This window comes from Phyllostomus discolor, chromosome 7, assembly GCF_004126475.2.
Source record: "Phyllostomus discolor isolate MPI-MPIP mPhyDis1 chromosome 7, mPhyDis1.pri.v3, whole genome shotgun sequence".
Taxonomy (NCBI): domain Eukaryota; kingdom Metazoa; phylum Chordata; class Mammalia; order Chiroptera; family Phyllostomidae; genus Phyllostomus; species Phyllostomus discolor.
Genome location: NC_040909.2, coordinates 71,306,089 through 71,325,449, shown reverse-complemented (window position 1 = coordinate 71,325,449; position 19,361 = coordinate 71,306,089). Strand labels below are relative to the sequence as shown.

Here is a 19,361-nt window from a genome sequence, read left to right as displayed (position 1 = left end):
CAGAGGACTATATTTAGGATATGTAAAGACCCCCCCCCATCTTAAAATAAAAACAAATAACCAACCCAATGAACAAAACATTTTTTGGACAAAAGATTTGAATAGATACTTTACAAAAGATATATGAATGGTCAATAATCTCCTTAAAAATCACCCAACATCATTAGTTTTAGGAATATGCAAATTAAAACCACAATAGGAGATTGTCACACATTTAGAAGACTGACAATGCCAAGTGCTTGCAAGCTTGAGAAGGACCTGGAGTGCTCATACATTACTGATGGGAGTAGAGTATGGGAGCATAAAACAACCTCATGGTTTCTTTGAAAATTGACATTCACCTACCCAGCAATCTTATTCCTATACATTACTCAAGAGAAATAAAAATTCCACCTATAAAATACTTGTACAACAATAATCATAATGGCTTTATTCATGATAACCTAAAACTGGAAACAGCCAAGTATCCATAAATAAGAAAATGGAAATTAAACTGTGGTATTCATAAAATAGAACACTAACACTAAAAAAAGGAATAAACTACTAATACATACAACTTGTAGGGAATCACAAAAGCATTACGCTGAGTAAAAGCCTAGCACAGAAAGAGTACATATTTTATAAGTTCAGCTATATGAAGTTCTGGAACAAGAAAAACTAATTTGGATATAGAAATAAGCATTGTGACTGCTTCTGCATGGGTAGGGACAAAGATTGACTAGAAATAAGCACAAAGGAACTTTTTGAAATGAAGATTTTCTATATATTGATAGAGTTTTGGGATACATAGGTGTATGCATTAGTCAAATTTCATGAATAATAGACAAGATTATCCATTTTGTTGTATGTAAATTTTATCTTTAAATAATCTTTGAGCAATATTGAGCTTAGGGGAAGTGTACTGATGCCTGCAAGTTACTTTGAAATGCATAAAAAAATAAGATACACTGATGGGTAACAGAAGGTTAAGCAGATTGAAAGGCAATAAAGCAAATATAATGAAATGTTGATTGTAAAATCTAGGTTGTGTGTTACAGAATTATATAGTAAAATGCCTTTAAACTTTTTTGAAACTTCTCATAAAATAATGAAAAGATAAACATGAAAGATTTTATGTATTTTTTTTAAGTTTATAATTAATATAGAACTATAAAAATTGCAGTTTGGTCAAGATGGAGGTCAAGCCAATTGGAGAAAAATGAGTACCATGGGATTTCCATTGATATGTGGAGTCTAATGAACAAAATTAACTAACAAACAAAATAGAAACAGACTCAGGTACAGAGAAAAAACTGACAGGTTGTGGGGCTGCATGAAAAAGGTAAAGAGATTAAGAAAAAAACTCATAGACACAGACATAGTGTGATGTTTACCAGAGGGGAAGGAGAGTGCAGGGAGGCAGAAGAGGGTAAAAAGGGAATAATGATGATGGAAGGAGGCTTGACATGGGGTGGTGAACACACAATACAATACATGATGTATTATAGAATTATACACCTGAAATCTATATAATTTTATTAACCTATGTCATCCTGATAAATTCAATAAAAATAAATATAAATATGAATAATAAAATGGCAATAAGTACATACATATCTATCAACAATTACTTTAAATGCAAGTACATTAAAAGCTCCAATCAAAAGACATACAGTGGCTGAGCGGATAAGAAAACAAAACCCTTACATATGCTGTCCTTACACATGCTGTCTACAAGAGACTCACTTCTGATTGAAATACACACAGAGACTGAAAATAAAGGGATAGAAAACAAAACAAAACAAAAGGCTGAGATAGCAATACCTACACTGGACAAAACAGACTTTAAAACAAAGGCTATAACAAGAGACAAACAGGAACCCAACAACTAGGTAAGTACCTCTGGGTACTTACCATAAGAAACACAAAACACTAAATTGAAAAGACATACACATTAATATGTTTATTGCAGCATTATTTACAATAACCAAGGTATGAAAGCAACCTAAGTGTACACTAACAGATGAATGGATAAAGACAAAGTGGTGTATATATAATGGAAAATGATTTAGCCATAAAAAAGACTGAAATTTTACCACCTGCAACAACCTGCATGAATCTAGAGGATATTATGCTAAATGCAATAAGTCACTCAGAGAAAGACAAATGCCAGATGATTTCATCTATATGTGGAACCTAAACAAACAAACAAACAAACAAATTAAACCAACAAGAATAACAAGAACAGATTCATAGATACAGAGAGCATTTTGATGGTTGCCAGATGGGAAAGGGGTTGGAAGGATGCATGAAAAAGATGAAGGGATTTAGAAGTACAAATTGGTAGGAATAGTCATGGGGATGTAAAATAAAGCCTAGGAAATATAGTCAATATTGTAGTAAGTGTATAGGGTGTAAGATGTGTATGTGATTTATCAAGATGATCATGTCATAAGTTATATACCTGTAAATGTCTAATCATGGGGTTGTATACCTGAAACAAAAGTAATATTATACATCAACTATAATTTAGAAATTTAAAAAAAATTAAAGGAACAATATTACTGAAGTTTATTTAGCATTGCCTACATCTTCTGAATTCTTGACCATATTTGGGGTTGTCGATTATGTTCTCAGTCAGGTACCTTTCTTTGTATTTGCATTGATCACTCTCCCCATACAGGTGTGCTCTGTACTCTGCTCACATCTGTTAAGAGGTATCATGAGTTATTATTGAACATGCCTCCATCTGTATGGTCATTTTGAGACCACATACTTGTCATTCCCCACCCTCACTCCAAAAAAGGATGTGTCTTTTCCAGGGTTATTCACCAGGTCTGATTTCTGCACAGCGAGTGGGAAATAGCAGTCTTTTGGTTGCTCAATAGCTGATTTGTTTGCCAAAATGCTCAGGTACTCATCACACTAAGATTATAGCCTTTTCAATGAGCAAGTACCTTACACCAGATGGCTCTCCACTCCTGGTTTTCTCAACAGGATCTTTTCATGATGCTATTATATGGTTTGCTTGTGGCATCACAATTAGAGGTAAAATGGAAAGAGAAACCATGCCTCTGATTCCACAAAAGCCTTTTCTGTTAATCCCCAGTCATCTCAGTTACCTTATTTAATCTTATTAAAAAAAAATGTTGCTTTAATATGACTAATTTAGACAATATAAATATTATTTCAATTTCAGTGGATATTTGTGGAAATAATGTTTTGTAGACACACATTTATTTCATGTTCTAAAGCATAGCAGGATTTCTGTGTGGTTGTAATGCTGGGTGTCTGCTAGCCCACAAAAGTTATTATAGAGGGAACTGAATAGCCTAAAGGCCAACAGCCAGGCACCATTAGGATTCTGAGGTGAATAGACTTTGATGGTGAAAAAGAGTCAGATAGGAGAGGAGGAGGAGAGAGCAGAATAATGAAAATGAAGATTAGACCTCTATTGTAGTATTTTCAATTCTATAATGTTGAAATAATCACTTCTTGGCCTTTTGGCTAAGATCAAGTGTAGTATGTTAAAATGCTGTCTTACTAATGACGATGAACCTATGTTAGAAAATTCCAAACCTGTCTCTATGCTGGTATTTCAAAAAGTATTTTTAAATGTGAATTCAGACATTCTCTGAGAGACTCTTTAAGGAACTCTCTCTTGACGCAAGGCCCATCACCATTACCAATACCCCAGGGAGCCTAAAATTGGACCACAGCAATTAGAATAATAATTTTAGCTTTCTGATTCAGCTCCAGTCTTTCTTTTAAAGTCCATGCAATACCTATCAACCTGTTTAGTTGGTTCCTATCAAATCTACTTTCTACAGTAAATGACCTTGCCTCTATCTTTTGTCTCTTTCATCTTATCACCTAAGTATAAACATAATTTTTTACATATCTGTTCTCCTGCATGATCCCTTATTTTGATTAATTCTTACAATATACCTTACTCCCTTATAATGATAATGCTCATTTTTTATCTTAGGCCACTGTTTCCTTCCATATTACCATGAATTTTCCCATTGGTACTTACATATTTATTCATATTTTTCTGTCTCCTTCCTCATTGCTGTGACCTACCACCCCGTAGACAAGAACACACCTTAACTTCCATCTAAGATGGAGGTGTAGGTAGACACACTGTGCCTCCTTGCACAACCAAAAGAAGGATGACAAGAAATTTAAAAACAAAAAACAACCAGAACTGACAGAAAATCAAACTGTATGGAGTTCCAACAACCAAGGAGTTAAAAAAGAAATATTCATCCAGACCAGTAGAAGAAGCAGAGACCAGCAGCAGGGTGGAGAGGACTCTCTGCAAGGCAGTGGCTGGCAGACCATTCGAGGTAGCAGCTTACAGATTGGGTGGTCCCACATTCACGTGCAGATAAACTGGGAGGAACTGGGGAGCAAGACAGACCATGCAACCCAGGGTTCCAGTGTGGGGAAATAAAACCTCAAAGCCTCTGACTGAAAACACCTGTGTGGGGTTGGACAGCAGCAGGAGAAACTCCCAGCCCCACAGGAGAGTTTGTTGGAGAGAACCACAGGGTCCTAGAATGTACACAAACCCACCTACCCAGGAATAATCATCAGAAGGGCCCAATTTGATTGTGGGTATCAGGGGAAGTGATTGAAAACTGGCAGAGAGTGGAGCAAGGGACACTGTTCCCTCTTGGACCCTTCCCCTACATACAGCATCACAATGCAGCCACGTAGGTTGCCCCACCCTGGTGAACACATAAGGCTCCACCCCTTCCTACATAACAGAAGTGCCAAGACAAAAAAAAATGGCCCATATGAAAGAATAGATCAAATCTCCAGGAAAAAAAAAAACTATGTGATGAAGAGATAGCCAACCTATCAGATGCACAGTTCAAAACTGGTAATCCAGATGTTCACAGAATTGGTTGAGTATGGTCGAAAATTAGAGGAAAAAATGAAGCTTATGAAAACTGAAATAAAGAAATATGTACAGGGAACCAACAGTGACAGGAAGGAAACCAGGACTCAAATCAATGGTTTGGAGCAAAAGGAAGAAAGAAACATTCAACCAGAACAGAATGAAGGAACAAGAATTCAAGAAAATGAGGAGAGGCTTAGGAACTTCCAGGACCTCTTTAAACATTCCAACATTCAAGTCATAGGGGTGCCAGAAGGAGAAGAGAAAGAGCAAGAAATTGAAAACTTATTTGAAAAAATAATGAAGGAGAACTTCCCCAATCTGGCAAAAGAAATAGACTTTCAGCAAGTCCAGGAAGCTCAGAGAGTCTCAAAAAACTTAGACCCAAGGAGGAACACAGCAAGGTGCATCATAATTAGAGATAAGGAGAGAATCTTGAAAGCAGCAAGAGAAAAAGAGACAGTTACCTATAGAGGAGTTCCCATTAGATGATCAGCTGATTTCTCAAAAGAAATCTTGCAGGCAAGAAGGGGCTAAAAAGAAATATTCAAAGTCCTGAAAGGCAAGGACCTACATCCAAGATTACTCTATCCAGCAAAGCTATAATTTAGAATGGAAGGGCAGATAAAGTGCTTCCCAGGTAAGGTCAAGTTAAAAGAGTTCATCATCACTAAGCCCTTATTATATGAAATGTTAAAGGGACTTATCTAAGAAAAAGAAGATCAAAACTATGAATAGTAAAATGACAACAAAGTCACAGCTATTAACAACCAAACCTAAAAATGAAAACAAACTAAGCAAACAATTAAAACAGGAACAGAATCACAGAAATGGAGATCACATGCAGGGTTATCAGTGGGAAAGTGGGAGGGGAAGAGAGGAGGAAAAGGTACAGAGAATAAATAGCATAAATGGTAGGTATAAAATAGACAGGGGGGATTAAGCATAGTATAGTAAATGTAGAAGGCAAAGAACTTACATGTATGGCCCATGAACATGAACTAAAGGGAGGGAACATGAGTGGGAGGGGGTATGCAGGGCAGAGGGGAATAAAAGGGGGAAATAGGAGAGCTGTGATAAATAAAATAAAATATATTTTTATTTTCAATAAAATGTATTTTTAAAGAAATAAATAATTAAAAAATACAAAATAACACACCTTAATATAGGAATGCAAGGTATAAGGAAAAGAACACAGAATCTGAAATCAGAAGACTAGATCATCCCTTGACTCAGCTTCTTAACATGTGAGTGGTTCTGTTTCATTTCTCAAAAGGGAAATAATATTCTGCCGTTGTCTTAGAGTGTTCCTGATGGTCAAATGACAAACTATTGTTAATTAGTTTGCATTTCCCCCTGTGAAGACTGAGACAAGGATTCAAATGCATGGAATTTACTGAACAGGTTTGGGAAAGACTGGGGAGGAAGGGAATATATGGTACCAGGAAGGGAAGGCAGGAAATAAAGGGATGCAGACCAGATGTGGCAGAAGTGGCAAGTGATAAAAGCTGAGTGATATGAGCAGGACCCTAAAAGATATGCTCATACACTTTTCAAAATAAAGTCTATCAATATTATTTCTTAGTAGCATCAGCATTTGAGTTACAGGCACCTTCTCACCGTATATTCTGCCACCCTCCTTGGTGTTGATTCTGCAATGCCTGCCTAGCACACTGTCATAGCTTCCTCACTTCCAATAATCTGTATTTAACTCCACTCCATCTACCCACAAATATATGACAATTACTTATCTCTTAGACTTCCTACCTACAAAACCTTGAACTAAAACATTTTCTTTAAGTCATTGACTGTGTTCATGTTGGAAGAATTAAGACCATCAAAATGTCCATACTACCCAAAGCAATTTGTAGATTGAATGCAATCCCTATTAAAACACCAATGGCATATTTCACAGATTTAGAACAAACATTTCAAAAAGTTTATATGAAATCATAAATGACCCCAAATAGCTACAGCAATTTTGAGAAAGAAGGACAAAGTAGGAGGGATCACAGCACCTAATATCAAACTGTATTACAAGGCCACTATAATCAAAACAGCCTAGCACTGGTATATGAACAGAAACATAGACCAATGAAACAGAATAGAGAACCCAGTAATAAACCCAAGACTCTATGGTCAATTAATATTTGACAAAAGGAGAAGCAGTACAAAATAGAGTAAAAATAGCCCCTTCAACAAATGGCATTTGGAGATCTGGACAGCTACATGCAAAAAAATGAAACTCAATCACCAACTCACAACATACACAAAAAATATATAAGTCATTACACAATAAAAGTCCTAGAGGAGAACATAGCCAGGAAAATCTCAGATATTCCACGCAGCAATATTTTCACCAATATATCCCCTAGAGCAAGGGACATAAAGGACAGAATAAACAAGTGGGATCTCATCAAAATAAAAAGCTTCTTCACATCTAAAGAAAACAGCATTAAAATGAAGAGAATCAACCATACGGGAAAACACATTTGCCAATGATACCTCAGAAAAAGGTTTGATCTCCAAAATATATAGAGAACTTACACGACTCCACTCCAGGAAGACAACACAATTAAAAAATGGGCAAAGGATTTGAACAGACACTTCTCCAAGGAGAACATACATAGGGCCCAGAGGCATATGAAAAGATGCTCAGCATCACTAGCCAACAGATAAATGCAAATTAAAACCACATGAAATACCACTTCACACAAGTCAGAATGGCCATCATAAACAAATCAACAAACAAGTGTCGGAGAGGTTGTGGAGAAAAGGGAACCCTAGTGTACTGTTAGTGGGAATGCAGACAGTGAAAACACTGTGGGAAACAGTATGGAATTTCTTCAGAAAACTAAAAATGAAACTGCCTTTCTACCTGAGAATTCCACTACTGGGATTATACCCTAAGAACCCTGACATACTAATTCAAAAGAACCTATGCACCCCAATGTTCATAGCAGCACAATTTACAATAGCCAAGTGCTAGAAACAACCTAAGTGTCCATCAGTAAATGAATGGATCAAAAATCTATGGTACATTGACATGATGGAATACTACGCAGCAGAAAGAAGGATCTCCTACCCTTCTCAACAACATGGATGGAACTGGAGAGCATTATGTTAAGTGAGATAAGCCAGGTCATGAAAGACAAATACCATATGATCCTACCTATAAGTGGAACCTAATCAACAAAACAAACAAGCAAGCAAAATATAACCAGAGACATGGAAATTAAGAACAAACTGACAGTAACCAGAGGGGAGGTGGGAGGGGATAATGTGAGGGGAAGGACGAAGGGTTTTCAGAAACATGTATAAAGGACACATGGACAAAACCAAAGGTGGGCAGGATGGAGGGTGGGAGGTGGAGATGTCTGGGTTGGATTGATTGGTGGGGGGTAAATGGAGGCAATTGTACCTGAACAATAATAAAAAAATATTTAAAAAATATTATTTCAGGAAATTATTGGTTAAATAAAATTAAGAAGATTTTTATCATCCAGCTTCTCAAAGCCATTAAATATATGTACGTGCATTACGAAGGTTTAAGAAGAATATATAGCTGGCAAAATTTCCCAAATTTATTTGACCCTAAGATTTCCACAGTACAAACCTTGGGACATGCTGACTTAACTTTGATTAAAAATTACTACATGTTACAACCTTCCAGAAACAGATGCATGATGGGTGACTATGGTATACATGGCTTTATAAGATGAGCTTTGGGACACTGTTATCCATTAAAAGGTGCACTTTATTTCAACTCATATTTTTTTTCATCTCTGTTTGTAGAGAACGTAAAGCATTCTCCTCATTATAAGCATAATGTTTATTCTTAAGAGAAGAGCATTCAAGTAACTTTCAGGCTAAGAATTTAGTGGAACTGATCATTCTGGCCTTAAGGAAAATTTATCTCTGTTATACACTGTAATTATTGCTCAGACACGGTCTTTCCTTGTTAACCAAAATGTCCCAGCCTCAGAGTCCATGCATTTTCCCATCAATGCATCTATGAAAAGTACACAGAAAGATTACTTTCCCTTCAATGTCATCATGCTTGGTCCAAGGAATGGCTCAGCAAAACTACCTAGATCTCAAGGTAAAGGTATTTTAACTCCTCTTATTCCCATTTTTAGGCATTTTCACCCAAGATATGCCAGTGTTCCAAGGGATGAAGAGTCTGGAGCAACAATGTACTATGCCCAGAACAACCCTCCAAAGACCTACACACCCATCTGCAGGAAGTGCCATGCATTAACTTCACTCTGGAGTAGTTAGTTTCAGGGTCAAATAGGATCAGGTAGATGTTTTTTATTATGGAGAACCCCCTTGACCTTCAAAGGAGGTCTCATAAGCTGTCCCATTTGAAGTCCTGGATCCCAAACTTAAATAATGAAGGAGCAAAAGTCCTACGTTTAAAACTATCATTCAGAAGAAAACAAAAGTTATTCAGTAACCCAAGAGTGGGCCAAGAATTACTTGTGTGAATGTCAGCACAATGCTGGCATATAACAAGTTTTTATTCACCCTTCCTTACAGTAGTGATGAGTATTAACGCATCATTGGAAATGAAAATCATCTCCTCCTAAGTGGGCAGAAAGATTTCCCTTGAAAAATGCTCAGGAGAAATTGCTGAAACCACTCTCCTTTTTGGCTTGTGGAATATTGATGTTGGAATGCAAAATGTATAGATTACAGCTATGCTTTCTGCTCTAAACTACTCCTGGGTTAAAGAGCATGAGAAACAGCTGATGTGAATTCACATGAGGAAACAGCATCACATCCTAAGACCTCAGAAAAATAAATTCTTACATGAGTATGGACTCCAGAGATGCTGTTAAAGAGTCAAAATGACGGAAACAAAAGCTTTCCATCATTTCCATGTTGGGCAACTACTCCAAGGAGTTCATCTGGGTCAGAGAGAACCTGTTAAGGAGAATTAGGAGAGGCTGAGGAGGAAGGTGGGCAGACCCTGAGGAAGACAGTGCCACATCAGTGAGTTTGGGTTCATTCTGTATCACTTGGAGACCTACTGAAGGAAACCATCATGATATGGTGGGCCTTGGGAGAGATTATCCTGAGACTGAACTAGAGAATGTTCAGGACAAATATGAGACTGAAGATTAGATATATTCTGAATAACATTGAAATCAGCTATTTTCAATATTTATGAGGGGTTGATAGAACAGTATTTTATAAAAGGTCTTAGCTGGTTTGGTTTATTTTTATTACATGTCTAAGTAAAAAGCCTTTTAATGGTTCATTTGTGCATTGAGAGTTCCCCTGGAAGTCCGTAGGCTCAAAGATCTCTCAGAGGCTTCTTTCAGATAATGAAATTTGATTGTGGTTCAAAAGCACTGAAGTCAACCTACATGTAAAACCAAGAAAACAGGCTTAGTCATTGTAACAATCTTTAGTGGCCACTGGTAATATATAAACTCTGATTTTTTTTTACTAACTATAAGAACTTTATACTAAGCAGTAGTTTAGAGGACTCACCATTGGGCTTTTTATGGAAAACACTTTGTAAAAACATTCTTTCAATACATGTACCATTATCATGTTTTTAAAAAGTTCTGCCCTGGAGTGAGGGTTAAATAAATAAATGTGTTATTTTGATACCAATAGACAGCTTATCCAGACCACTAAGGAGGCTTCAGTTTGTAGCAGTTTGGGAGTGGGCTGAGGGTAGAGAAAACAAGGGGCCCCAGAGGGAGTAGAGCTAGACCCTGGGAGCCATTCATGCCCCAAGCCATGCTTCTCAGGGACAGAGGTCAGAGGTTTGAGTACTGAGGGCATGCATCTGGACAAAAAAATACTTTTGTGAGCTGCCCACGGCTATCGTGAGGACATGGAGTTTTGCGGCACCACTCTAGCATCTTCTAGCATGAGACTGCACTCCCTGGGTAACCAAGCCACACCTTGTGGATGCTCCCCCCAAGAGCTGAGGGGGTCAAGAGGGTTCCACTCTGGCCAAGATGGCAGCTGGAGGATGTTCCTGCACTGAGCACTTGCAGGACTAGCAGGATAATTGGAAAGAAGAGGCCCTTCTACCCCATTCCAGTGTCAGATTGAGGGTGATACCAGGGAAAGCAGGCACATGGCCATATAAGTTAAAATGGTGGCAGGGGAGGTGCTGGACCAAAGAGGCCTGTCAGTTGAGCCTGGGGAAAAAGGGATTGTTTAGGAGGGGGACCTACCTGAAGCATGAGAAAACACCTGGTGGGTCCCAAGCTTATATAGAGCCAGTGGAACAAAGAAATGCTCTCTCATCCACCTGGTGAACACACTAGCCAGGTGTATTTGCAGGCCCCACACATGGGTTCCAGGAGGGAGCTTGAAATGTACTGTAAGATGTACTGGGAAGAAGCTAAACTATAATGATGACCCTTAGCAGCTGCTTGCAAGCTCCAGAGCACTGTATTTTTAATGGAAACAGAAATCTCTGGACACTGTTTTGTTTTGTTTTTGCTAAAGGCTGTTGGATTTCATCTGGGTTTTGTAGAGGAGGTAGGCTTTGAGACAAGAGTCCTCCATTCTCCCAGATTGTGCAGCATCTGAATAAAACCCTCTTTCTTTTTCTCACCAGCAACTGGTTCACAAGTCTGGCTTTTGTGTTTTCAGGCAGCCAACCCCCCATTTTTTGTTTGATAACAATTTTGTTTTAATTTTTGTCCAAACTTGCAAACTTTTGAGAGTGATATTGATAATTATGCCAGGATATATGGTCACCTGAATTTAGGATTAATGTGGCTAATGAATTTCAAAACATTTATACATTTTATGTGAACAAACATAGACTTAGGATGGTGTTAGTCAAATTTAAAATGTCCCACACAAAAGCTTTTCATGATAAATTTTCATTGCAGATAGTTTGTGAAAACTTCAACTGCGAACTAAATTTTAGTACCTTCTCCTTCTGCTATTAGGTGGTTTTATACTTTCATATCAAGGATAGAGTTATCAGGCTAGAAGTTTGTTGAAGATAAGCCTTTCTAAACACACACATGTGTATACACACACACACACCACTTGTCTTGCTTTGTGCTTTCTAGTATGGGTTTGATCTTTGGTAATAACATTTAGTAGCTTTTGCTTTTTAAACTGTAGCTTAAGAAAGCATTAAAGATCTGTGCAAATATGCTTTAGTAATCTCTCCTTTTCCTATTTTATTAAAAACACTAAATTTATAGGCCAAATTGTATTCACATCTTTTGCACTTTTTTCCCTTTGTCAATACAGCTAAACTCTCCCAAATTTTGAAATAAAATATGGATAAGTGTGGCTTTATAACATGGATATCTATCAATATATATTACCACAACTCTATATGTGAACCTATCACAGCTTTCCCAAACACATTCCTGTCTCCTTTATACTGTTAACTTAAAAATACAAGGCCTTTCAGAATGAAAAGCAACAAGCATTTATTTGAGGCCGATAATAATAGTTATTTGGTCCCTGGCTGGTGTAGCTCTGTGGATTAAGCATGGGCCTGCAAACCAAAAAATCACTGGTTTGATTCCCAGTCAGGGCACATGCCTGGGTTGCAGGTGGCCAGGTCCCCAGTAGAGGGCACACAAGAGGCAACTACACATTGATGTTACTCTTCTTTTTCTCCTTCCCTTCCCCTCTCTCTAAAAATAAATAAATAAAATATAAAATATAAAATAAAATAAAATAAAATAAGAATAGTTATTTGGGAATCACTGATTCAGGCAGAAGCTCAAATAGTATACCAATTAGGAGACAAAAGTAATGAGTATTTATGAGAAAGGGAAGGGGAAAAATTGTATCAATAGAAGGAAAGCATTTCTTTTTATTTTTTTAACTTTATTTTTATTGTTGATACTATCAAAAAGGTTCCCGTCTTCTCCCCTATAGAAAACATACTACAATGATGCTTACTCTAAAGAATATTTTTCATTCTGATTCCAGTAGTTGTCAGTACAGTAGCCATAATTGCTTTCTTCTTGTTTTTAGAAACAGTTCTTTGGGGTACAGAGTTGCTTTAGTCCCAGTCCAAAGGTTATTTTTCACTTTTAATATTCCAAAGGTTTCAGACATAAAACATGCAAGGCAGTTCCTCTGTCATGGCAGCTCTAGATTCATTTTAAAGTGTCCCAATTTATTTGTTGTTTTTTTTTAAGTACCAATGGTATTTCAATTTATGGGTGACAATATGAAGAGGCCAATTCCACTGAAAAAATAATTTATTACTTACATCCCACATCTGAAGAGAAGCAGACATCCCACTCCACACAGGGCCATAGGGGAAGCACTCAGTTCTGCTTAGGAGCAGAAACAGGAGTGAAGGGAAAGCCTAGATCAGAGCCTTTATTGGGGTTTCTGCAGGAAAGGCAAAGCAGGGCAGAGTAAACAGTTTACAGTGGCTCATTTGAATAATTCCCACACACTCTGAGCTACAGGGGTGGTCTCTAGTTGTCTAGTACCTGGTCCTGGCTCTGGAAGGATTTAGAGAAGGGGAAATATTTGGCTTAATGTGCAAGTTAGATGAAGAAGGTTGTTGGGGGTATGGACTGGGATAGGTTGCACTCCATATGAAAGTAATACCTTCTGCTAAGATTTCTGTTATGTCTAAGAATTGACTAGCACAGGTTGGGGCAGTCTCTCCAGTTCCAAGAAGATCGTATATCAAAATATAATAAGAAAGAAAAACATCATAAGATATAAAACTTCTCTAAAACATGGTTAATGAAATTCCATGTTAATTTTAAGAGGCTTATAGGTTTACTAAAACAAAAAAAATAATATACAAATATTCACCAAATATTGAGAAAAGCAACGACCACAAATCTAGTCTTCCTATACCTTCCCATGATTTCTGAACTGTGAGTTCACATGACTACTGAATTGACAATTTGAGACTAATGTAAGTGTGGTTATCTTCCCAATTACCTTTATGCAGTCAAAACAATCCACTGTGTTTTCAATGTAAGGATGTTGTGAGTACTCACTAAATACTGCTGTTGAAGCATAAGCTTGCAGCTAGCTTCTCCTCATCAAAATGTATGTTCCTGAAGGTGCAAGACTTTGCAAGACATAAAAAGACATCGATAATTTTGAACCACGTAGACTGCTAAAAATAGGTTTCCAGGAAAAAACCCTAATCTCAGAAAGAAAAATCAAAAACAGTGATCAATGGCTTTTGAAAGTGTCCTGGTCTCTGACCACACACATATACATATTTTTCTGTAACAGAAATGGAAAATCAGCAAGTTCATCTGATGGAATTTCCTTAGACTTTATGCAATTTTTAAAAAATATTTATTCTTTTTTCACACCCAGGGATGTGAAAATAAAAAGTGTTCTTTCTCCTTTTTCTTTCCTATGTCTTCTAATGCTCCTAGCCTTTCAGAGCCAAGACAATTTTCCTTCTTAATTGGAAACTCTTGCATTCATTTATTCATTCATTCAATCAATTATTCACTTACTCAACATTCCTTTATTTGGTAGAAACTAGGTCTCAGGCATCATATTTTAACTTAGAATATTCTCAATTTCCCCATTGCAAACATTTCTGGATTACTCTGACAATAATTTTAAAATGTGGTCGAAAGAATATAATAATAGTTTAGGATATAAGCTTTGAGTCTAGTCTCAACTACCTACTTGCTATATTACCTGGCTGATGAGTTATCCTCTCTAGGTTTCCATTTCATTATTTATAAAATGGAAAGGATAATCATATAGACATAACATTTGGGGTTGTTGTGAGAAATACGTGAGAGAACAGAATGTGTGAAGCTCCCAGAACTCTCCCTATAGGTCAGGAAATCTTGACAACTTTTGTTCTGGATTTGTAGCATTGGCTACTCATCTCCAACTCTAGAGTTTCTCTTTCCCAATGGTGTTTGCAAGACACCTAAAAGAATATGATACACATGCTCCTCTCACACCATGGGTAACAGAGTAATTTTACATCTGCTATAATGCCTATGTGATTACTATATGAACCCAGAAAACTATATATGTACCTCTGGTTCTGACTGGGCCCAGCTTACAGTCTGGGTTTCTAAACATGCAGAGCACCCAAACTTTACTCACTGCATTGCAGGTTTGTTGATATCAACCTGTTTCACATAGCCTAATCATCTTGTCCAAACATGCTGGGCACTCTCCTTCTTGTGCTCGGGCTGCTGCTATTCTCAGTACACCATTGTCCATCTTCTCGGTTGGTGAAAATTCTACTGCACTTATCAGGGCCTGATTCAAGCATGACTCTTCCATGAAGCCAGCTCTGATTGCCCCACTCCTACCAGGAGGCAGAATGGACAAATTTTAATGTCTCCATAAAAGGATTTGGCACTTCTATATCACAAATATCTAGAAGATGCTAAATGGGGTTATAACAATTGACAAGAATACTTTAGAATAAAGATTATTATAAAGAGAATGATCTTGTGAGATTATTTCCTTAAAAGACAAATGGAAAAACTACCATTTAATCCAGCAATTGGACTTCAGAATATTTATCTGGAGAAAAGAAAAATACTAACTTAAAAAGATATCTGTGCCTCTGTGGTCATACTAACATTATGTATAATAGCCAAAATATGGAGACAACCTAAATGTCTATCAATAGATGAATGAGTTAAAAGAGCTCATATGTGTATACATAAATGCACATATATAATGGGATATTGTGCTGCCATAAAAAGAATGAAACCTTGTCATTTGCAACAACATGGATCGATCTTGAGGGCATAATGTTAAATAAGATAAATCGAACAGAGGAAAAAATATACTGTACAATCTCTTCTATATATGGAATCTAAAAAAATAAAACCATAAGACCTCAACAAATCCATAGATACCGAGAATAGATTGATGGTCGCCAGATATGGTGTGGGAGAAATTGAATGAACTGTTTTGTTTTCTTTAGGGTTTGAATAAATTATAATTTTTCCTAAAAATTATAAAAGTACACTTTTATAAAGTAGAAAAGGAATAAAAACTAATGAATGAATTATAGGGAGGAGTGAATGATGCAATATCACCCTTCCAGACCACAATTTTGTGACTTTTCCTAAAGCCTGTGCTTGGACAAAGGTGTCTGAAGACACCATTGAAGAGAAAAAATAAATCTCAGATCCCTTAATATCAGGAAACCAGCAATCCTCCTGACAGTACTTAGCTCCTCCTTTCTACATTAATCCCTAATGGGAAGCCTTTTGAAGTCTTTGTAAACTTTTTAGAAAGAAAAATAAGAGATTATCATGGATAAACTTTTAGATCTTCAGAATAAACTGATCAATATATAGCATTTGAAATCAAAATGCCATGTTCTCATTCAGAAGGACTTCTGATACTTTCAATATTTTTAACTTCTCAATTAATCTATCTATTCAATATTATTTGAGCCCCATTTCCTGAAAGGGGACCTTAGTTGCACTTGTAACATCTATTCTAATTATGTTTTCTTTGGCTATGTAATGTGTCTGTGCAATGCTGTATTTTGGAGAACATTGATTTCTGCTACAAAAGACAGAAATGGGATGAATAAAACTCATGAGATGGCTTAAGCATAACTAGTAAATATTTAATACTTCTCAGTAACCTATGAGAAATATTGAACAGTGAAGTAAGTAGAGCATTTGTGTGTGAACATAAATTGGAAGGGATGGAAAGATGAAAATATTCAAGAAGTCTTAAGTTAGCCCCTAGTAGTGACACCCTTCACCTTCATTTGTCCTGTACCAAAAACACAAGGAGAGCCCATGGATGTCCATTAGACCACTGGCAAGCCACAGCTGTGTCCGTGGGTACTTGTAGCTGTGACTCTCTGCTAAAGCAAGTATGTATCATTGGCCTTGGGTCCCTGTTTGCAAGCCCTTTACTTGAACCCCAGCTGCAGTCCATGACCACACTCACATTGGGGAAAGCTGGTGAGGTGAAGGGACAGACAGGACCCATGAGTATGTGTGCACCAGACTCAGGACATATATCCTTCCACTCTGCAGGCATCCTCTCCTCAGTGGGTTATAGTGTTCCTTTCTTCTCTTCCCCTTGCTTCTTGCTGCATTTCAAGTATATCAAATGAACTTGTGCCTTGAGCATTTTAATATTTACACATAGGCTTTCTGTTCATGACCAGTGGGCAAGCTCACTGGGTAATGTACTTAAAGATGACCAGGGCATTAGGATGGTCCCTGTGCAGTCTAATGATACTGACTGTTCTGTCCATTGTGGAAATTCCCTACACCCACTCTTTCTGTGATAATTGAGCTCTTCAGGCCCACTCTCATCCCACTCCTCCTGTCATTTGTTATGGAAGAGCTACTTCTCTGCACTCGCTCACTATTTAGCAAACCCTTCTTTATAGATGTCCTGAGGTAATCCAAGTGTGCTCCACTCCACTCTAGGACAAAGGCATTGGTTCTTTCTGGTACTGGCAAAATCTCAGGTGTGAAATCACCAAAGGGAAATGGTTTTCATTTTTAAAACCTGAGATTTTGAGGTACAGATGAACACTTCTGATACCATTAGACACTAGTACAGAAATTAGCCAAGTAAGTATGATAGTCCACCTTATCTGCAATTTTGCTTTTCTCAGTTTCAGGTACCTGTGGTCAACCACAATCAGCAAATATTAAATGGAAAATTCCATAAATAAATAATTGCTAAATTATGTGCCTTTTAAATTATGTACCTTTCTGAGTAGTATGATGGAATCTTGCATCCTGATCTATCCAGCACTGGGTGTGAATCATTTCTTTGACCAGCATATGCATGCTGTCAACATTCCTGACTCTTAGTCACCTAGCAGCCATCTAGGTTATCAGATTGACTGTCATGGTATCACAGTGCTTGTGTTCAAGTACTCCTTATTTAACTTAATAATGGGCCCAAAGCTCAAGAATAGTGATACTAGCAATTCAAATATGCCAGAGAGAAGCCATAAAGTGTTTTTCTTTAAGTGAAAAGTTATCTATGTACAGGTAGAAAGATAGTATACATAAGGTTAATACCATCTGTGGTTTCAGGCATCAAGTGGAGGTCTTGGAACAGATTCCCCAAGGATAAGGGAAGGCTACTGTAAATGAATGGTGGATGGTGGAAGCTAGATTCTCACTGTTGGTCTGGGAAGTTATAGATAAGCAGTAGGAGGAAGCTAGAGTGAACCATGTTGAAGACATTAATTTGAATTCAATGTAATATAGTATCATAACATAAAGAAATATTTTAGGTTTCTGTATGTACACATTATAACTCCCCTCTCTAAGTGTGAGCTGTGCATAGTGACTTTTCATAGAATACAGTAATAAAAGTGGGGAGAAGGAGAGTAACTTTAGTGGAGAAACCTGACAAATGCTACCTCAGCCAATTGGTCAAGTTAGGATTGACAGTGATAAATTGTACTGTATTGGATAAAAAGCTACTTTACATCTGAGGTGTTCACCAAAACACATAACCCATTCTAATTAAGAGGGGGAAAAAAGCAGACAAATCCCAACCGAGGAATTTTTTATAAACACCTGACCAGTACTTCTTAAAATTACCAAGATCATAAAAAAAAAAGAAGAAGCTAAGAAACTGTTATAGCCCAGAGCAGCCTGAGGAGAGGATGTGACCAAATGTAACACAATATCTTGGGTGGGGTCCTAGAAGAGAAAAAAGATCTGTAAGCAAACAGTAAGGAAATCTGAATAACAAATAGACTACAGATTAAGACTCACATCTTAATATTGGTTAATTATAACAAACGTACCATACTTATGCAAGATGCTAATAATAGGGGAAACTGAACATGGCTCATCTGAAAATTCTCTGTACTATTTTCCCTTTTTTCCTAGAAGTTTTCTATAAATATATTCTAAAGTAAAATGATTACTTAAAAACAAAACAAAACAGAAAATTCTAATATTTTGAGAGACTAAATTTTCCAGTAAGCAAAAGTTACTTTAAAACAATTAGGCTTTTGTTAATGAAAGTGGTTTTTAAAAATTAAGTTTTGTTTTGAGACAAGGTCAATTCACACATATCATTGGCATAGATCAACTACTTTCAACCATTTTTTAGTCTCATGGCACACATAAATGAATTACTAAAATTCTGCAGCACACCAAAAAATGTCTTTTTTGCTGAGCTGACAAAAAATAAGCATAATTTTGATTCATTCGCACTGCACAGCTATTGTTATGTTAGCTATTGTTATATTTTTATTTGAAAGTCTAAGGGAAAAAAAGGCCAGTCGGGTACTGCATATTTTTTCATTGAATTTATCATCATGACACAAGTTAATAAAATTATATAGGTTTCAGGTGTACTGTTCTATAATATATCATTTGTACATTATATTGTGAGATAACCACCCCAAGTCCAGTCTCCTTCCATCACCATTTATCCCCTCTTTACCTTCTTCTACCTCCTCTCACCCTCACTTCCCTCTGACAATCAACATACTGTTGTGTGCATCCATGAGTCTTTCTTTTTGGAGGGAGGGATTGAG

The 19,361-nt window shown here is 36.9% G+C and overlaps 1 pseudogene; it reads left to right on the top strand.

Annotated features, from left to right (window-relative positions):
• Positions 1–3,466: 3,466 nt before the first annotated feature.
• On the top strand, positions 3,467–3,639 carry LOC114502230 (annotated as a pseudogene).
• The last annotated feature ends 15,722 nt before the right edge of the window (positions 3,640–19,361 follow it).